At 42.2% G+C, this 6,497-nt stretch overlaps 1 pseudogene; it reads left to right on the forward strand.

Annotated features, from left to right (window-relative positions):
- LOC109843755 lies at positions 267–2,405 on the forward strand (annotated as a pseudogene).

Below are 6,497 nucleotides of genomic sequence, written 5' to 3' on the forward strand. Positions count from 1 at the left end.
TAAGTCCTAATAAGATAACAAATAAAGCAATAGATAATACGTGCAAGCTTACGTGCATCATCCTTTTCACTTTTACATATGCAGAAGGAGATACCTGTGAACTTGTAGAACGACACCCGAACCCGACCCGTTACCAGATACGAACCCGAATCGTTTCCAAAAATTTTCCCGTTCCCTCATGCTAGCGGGTTTTAAAAACTACGAGAGTTCCGATTATTTATCCAAATTGAACTTCTCTCCTTCCTCAATTAAATCTATTCCTCTGGAGAAAAGAAAGACATAGAATCCAATGGGAAAGAGGGGGAGGGAGAATCCATGTGAAATCTGCGGTCGCTATCACAAGCAAGAAGAAACCTGCGGAGTTTGCCGTCATCATGTGCCTGTTTCTGTTTCAGTCGAGAAAGAAAGCGCCTTTCCTTCTGAGATTCTCAAGGATTTTCTCTACTTGGGTAGTTTACGGCCATGCATCAAGGATTCAAGTTCCCAAGACTCTTGGGATTTCTCATATTCTCAACGTGAGTATAAAAAAAAACTTGAATTTTGAACAGAAAGTTGTGGTTTTGATTGGGTTTTCGTTGACGTCGACGCGAAAGCACGAAGAAAAACCCAGCTTTTAATTTCCTCTGATTATGGCTTTGTAATCGAAATTTAGAATTTTGATATTGATATTGACGCTTGGATAATATACGATATTGACTTTAAAACGCCACTTTGTAAATTTTTCTACACTGTCTTTTCATTGAATCTTTGATGCTCTTAATCTAAGTGATTAGCTGCACTTTTTATTGATTTTTTTTTGCAATATAGAATATTCACTAAAGAGAAGAAAAGGAATAATAAGCCATAAAAACAAATTTCAAATTTCCGCACTTGAAATTCTATTATCATGATTATAAGAAATTTCAGAATTCCTTAGCATATCCAGACTCTCTGCTTTCAAAATCATCAATTTCCCCCCCTATTATTTTCTTTCTACATCCCGATTCCTTCTAAAATAGTGGTATACTGCAACAATCGAAAATATCAAACCATCGCCAATAGTCAATCTCTTTATACAGGTGGCTTAATTTTTGCTGGTTTTTTTGTAATGCAGGTGGTACCTGCTTCTAGAAATCTTTATAGCAATACTTTCATTTATCACCACCTTCAAGATGACGAAAGTTCATTTGATGATGAAATTCAATTTATAGGTATCAAGATGACGAAAGTTCATTTGATGATGAAATTCAATTTATAGGTATGCCCTTTTTCTCCCCAAGAAAAAGGTTTGTTCCTTTTCATTTTTGATGATGAAATTCAATTTATAGGTATGCCCTTTTTCTCCCCAAGAAAAAGGTTTGTTCCTTTTCATTTCATGCTAAACACTTTTGCTCGACAAGAATTTCTAGTTTGTATATATGTGTGTGTAAAAAATGGTGAAGGATTTGGGAAAATCGTGCAAAAACACAATTATAGGAAACCCCTCGGGTCGGTCGACCGAAGGCATAGGCCCGGTCGACCGACAGCCTGTTGAATTACAGGGTCTAAAACTCTGTTCTGGTCGGTCGACGGAAAACCTGGTCGGTCGACGGAACTAGTTCGACCGGTTGACCGAAAACGTGCACATTACAGGAAGCTGGAATCAATCTCTGGCCGGTCGACCGGTCGCATGTGTCCGGTCGACCGCGAAGCGGGTAATTGGGCTGTTTTGTTTTCCTGATTGGTTTTGGATTGTGTTTTGATATAAATAGAAACACACGTTTTTAGGGTTTCAAAAAGAAGAAAATTAGCATTGTTTTGAGCACTTTGAGAGGAAGATGTTGTGAAGGAGTTGAGAGCTTTGGTTAGGGTTATATTTAAGTGATTTTGTGAGCTGTAACACGTTTTTATGGATGTATGATCATCGTTCTTCTTGTATCAATGTCATGTGTCCATAATTTGACCTTTTCCCTCTTTGATTTATGCGATTCAGAGCAATGCGCAAAAGATAATGCGCGTGTTCTTGCGCGCACTGCATGCATGACGGGGAGAAGCAGGTAAATTGCACTTCAATTGTTGGATTATGAAGGTAACCTGTGATTGTGTTTTCTGCTCATCTTAGTGGTTTGACATATTAATTTGTTGTAGATCACCATCTACTGCTATGGCTTACTCGATGAAATGTGGAGGGTGGCGACTTGAACAAAGTCTCGAATGGGTGAAAGAGCGCAGGGCACAAGTAATTTTGACGCCGGGTTATCTCATTAAATCCAGTAACCCATCATTTTCATTTTCACGTAGAAAGATCTTCATCGCTGATTTGATAACAAAAGAATGGAAGAAAATGCCCTAGTTTTTGTGGGTGGAGTTTTTGCTGGCCGTAATAAGAGTTAAAATAGAAAAGGACTGGTATTATTAGTTAACCTCAGAATGTTAAGAGTACAAGAGTGCATATAGTACGTCCAAAAATATGACTAAACATTTTATAGTTGTTTTCGTAAGATAAGAATTTGCTCGTATTCCATTTTCACACATTATTATCGATGTTTTAAATCATAAAACTCTCCTCGCTCAAATTGAGTTCAGGGGTATATTAATGTCAGTTTATCACATCCAATTGCATATGAGATTGTGCAAGCCAAACATTTTCAGACGCCTACCCATCTTCAGAAGCCATAACTGTTCCAAACTATTTTTAGGTTATTTGTTTTCATCAAATCACCAATTGGAAATTTCTCAATAAATAAGGCGATTTTGCTGTATCTAGTCCCATAGGTTCTTGTAGTTTTGCTTCGAGGTGTGTAATGGAACCAACTCGACCGTTTTCACTTGCAGATGCCAAACGGCATTTGCTAGAGTTTGAGCAGAGACTTTGCGGATCCAATAAGGCCGTCGAGGCCGAAAATTCTCCCATCCGATTTCCATTCGGGAGCATGTTAACAACTTCACGAAGCTAATTTCGGATATGGCCAATGTAGATATCATGGTTGAGGATGAAGACAAGGCGATGTTACTATTGTGTTCGTTGCCGGAGGATGATTTTGGTACGTTTGTTCTCACTATGATAAATGGAAGAACTACGGTTAGCTACAAGGAGGTGACCTCAGCTTTGGTGAATTATGAGTTGAGGAAGAGTGATGGCGAACCCTCCGAGAAGGCATCGGGAGATGCATTAGCAGTTCGAGGCCGTGGTCCAAACCGTCGTCCAGGTGATCGCTCAAGATCGAAGTCAAGAGGTGGCCATAGAAATATTGGTAGGAATCAATGTCGCTTTTGCAAAGAAGAAGGACATTGGAAGAACGACTGCCCAAAGTTGAAAGACAAAGCTGGGAAGAATAAAGGGAAAGCTGTACAAGCTTCGGAAGTGAATGTTGTCAAGGCTAGTGATGACAATTCAGATACGGATTCTTCAGGCTATTCTTGCTCTGCATTACCGTCAGTTTGTTACGCTGACTCTACGGAGTGGATGATGGATTCTGGTGCTACATACCATATTTGCCATAGGAGGGATTGGTTCTCCAGCTTTGAGGAGTTGGAAAGAGGGGATGTCGTACTCATGGGTAATGATCACGCATGCCCTATTGGTGGTATTGGTACAGTACGGATCCGAATGTGTGACGGGGTGACTCGGGAGCTGAAGGAAGTGAGATTCGTTCCTCAATTGACGAAGAATATCATTTCGCTTGGAACTTTGGAGGCAGCTGGCTATAAGGTGATCTTGGAGAATGCAACTCTGAAGGTCACAAAGGGGTCCATGGTGGTGATGCGAGGTGTCAGGGAAAACAAACTTTACTACTTGAAGGACAAGACAGTAAAAGGGGGTTTGGAAGCTTCGATTACCACAGAGGAAGATACTACCAGATTATGGCACATGAGATTGGGACACACTGGTGATAAGTCCCTGCAGGTATTGGCGAAGCAGGGGCTATTGAAGGGTGCGAAGACCTGCAAGATGGAGCTGTGCGAACATTGCATACTTGGGAAGAAGACAAGAGTGAAATTCGGCACCGCTATTCACAATACCCAAGGTATATTGGACTATATTCACACAGATGTTTGGGGCCCTTCCAAGCACACATCACTTGGTGGGGCCAACTATTTTGTCACTTTCATTGATGACTATTCCAGGAGGAATTGGGTATACCCGATGAAGCATAAACATCAGGTCCTGGATATTTTTGTGGAGTGGAAAAAGAAAGTGGAGCTGCAGACAGGTAGAAAGGTGAAGACTCTACGTTCAGATAACGGTGGAGAGTATAAGAGTGATCCATTTCTGCAGTTTTGTCGGGATCACGGCATTAGGCGACACTTCACAGCAGACAGGTAGAAAGGTGAAGACTCTACGTTCAGATAACGGTGGAGAGTATAAGAGTGATCCGTTTCTGCAGTTTTGCCGGGATCACGGCATTAGACGACACTTCACAGTACGTGAGACACCGCTCCATTGGAGCGTTGGTCTGGTTCGGTAGCTAGTGACTATGAGTCGCTTCGGATATTTGGGTGTCCAGCTTATTACCATGTCAGTGATGGTAAATTGAATCAGAGGGCGAGGAAAGCAGTCTTTGTGGGATTTAGAGATGGAGTTAAAGGCTTCAAATTATGGGATCCACAGGACAAGAAGATAGTTATTAGCAGAGATGTCACATTTGACGAGGCGTACATGATGAAGCCTCAAGTTCCTCAGCAGGTGGAGGAAGACCAGACAGTTGGGATATCGCAGCAGGTGGAGGATGATGTGACTCCACCAACTCCAGATAACATTGTATCCATTGTGGCTCCTACAGAGGTAACACTGGAAGGAGATGGGATGACAGCCGGGCATTTAGAGGATACAGTGGATGTTGGGACTCAGGAACAGGGTCATGTTCAGGAGTCCATTGCAGCTAATAGACCAAGAAGAAACATTCGTCGGCCAGCTAGATATAACGATGTCATGGTTGCATATGCTTTATCAGCAGAAGTCGTTGATGATTTGGTTCCTTTTACATTCAAGGAAGCAGAGTCAAGCTCTGATTCGAATAGGTGGAGGGAAGCCATGGAGGAAGAGATGCAGTCTCTTCATAAGAACGACACTTGGGAACTTGCAAAGCTACCGAAAGGTAAGAAGGCTATTGGATGCAAGTGGGTGTATGCAAAGAAAGAGGGATCTTCTATTGGGGAAATTAGATTCAAAGCCAGATTGGTTGCCAAGGGATATGCACAGCTAGAGGGCGTTGATTACAATGAGGTATTTTCACCTGTTGTGAAGCATTCGTCGATTCGTATTTTATTGGCATTGGTGGCACAGCTGGATTTGGATTTGGTCCAAATGGATGTGAAAACAGCCTTTCTACATGGAGATTTAGAAGAGGAGATCTACATGACACAACCTATGGGGTTCAAAGCTGCAGGAAAGGAAGAATTGGTATGCAAGCTGAAGAAGTCTCTTTACGGATTGAAGCAATCGCCGCGACAATGGTACAAGAGATTCGACAGCTTTATGATTGGCCGAGGGTACACGAGGAGCCCATATGACCCGTGTGTTTACATGCACAAGCTACAGAATGGTGAGTATATCTATTTGCTATTATATGTTGACGATATGCTCATAGCTTCCAGGAATACTTCAGCTATTAGAAAGTTGAAAAAGGAACTGTCATCCGAATTTGAGATGAAGGATCTTGGAGAAGCAAAGAAGATATTGGGTATGGAGATCGAGAGAGACAGGGTGAAGGGGAAGTTGAAGTTGACACAGAAGAGTTACTTGCAGAAGATGCTGAAGAAATTCAGTTATGATGGCAATGCCAAGGCGGTGAGTACTCCATTAGCTCACCACTTTAAGGTATCAGCTAAGATGTCACCTGTTTCAGTTGAGGACCGGGAATACATGTCCAAAGTTCCATATGCCAATGCTGTGGGTAGCTTGATGTATACGATAGTGTGTACGAGGCCAGATTTGTCACATGCCGTGAGCATGGTATCGAGATACATGCACAACCCCGGGAAGGGTCATTGGGAGGCCGTGAAGTGGATTCTACGGTATATCAAAGGTACCGTGGATGTTGGTTTGGTATTTCAGAAGAATGAGAAGACAAGGCAGGATTGTATTGGTTACGTGGATTCTGATTATGCGGGGGATCTGGACAAGCGCCGGTCTACTAGCGGATATGTATTTACACTAGCAGGAGCACCGGTGTGTTGGAGATGCACACTTCAGTCTACAGTGGCTCTCTCCACTACGGAGGCAGAGTATATGGCGTTGACTGAAGCTGTAAAGGAGGCTTTGTGGTTGCAGGGATTATTGGAGAACTTGGGGATTGCACAGGAGACCCTTCGGGTATATTGTGATAGCATGTCAGCTATCTATTTGGCGAAGAACCAAGTTTATCATGCACGCACGAAGCATATCGATGTCAGATTCCATTTTGTTCGTGACGTTTTAGATGAAGGAGACGTCATATTGGAGAAGATCCACACGAAGGACAACCCTGCAGATATGTTGACCAAAGTTGTTTCAAGTATCAAGTTTGGTCATTGTTTGGAACTTTTGAACATTCTTC

The sequence above is a fragment of the Asparagus officinalis genome, chromosome 5 (genome assembly GCF_001876935.1).
Source record: "Asparagus officinalis chromosome 5, Aspof.V1, whole genome shotgun sequence".
NCBI classification, from domain to species: Eukaryota; Viridiplantae; Streptophyta; class Magnoliopsida; order Asparagales; family Asparagaceae; genus Asparagus; species Asparagus officinalis.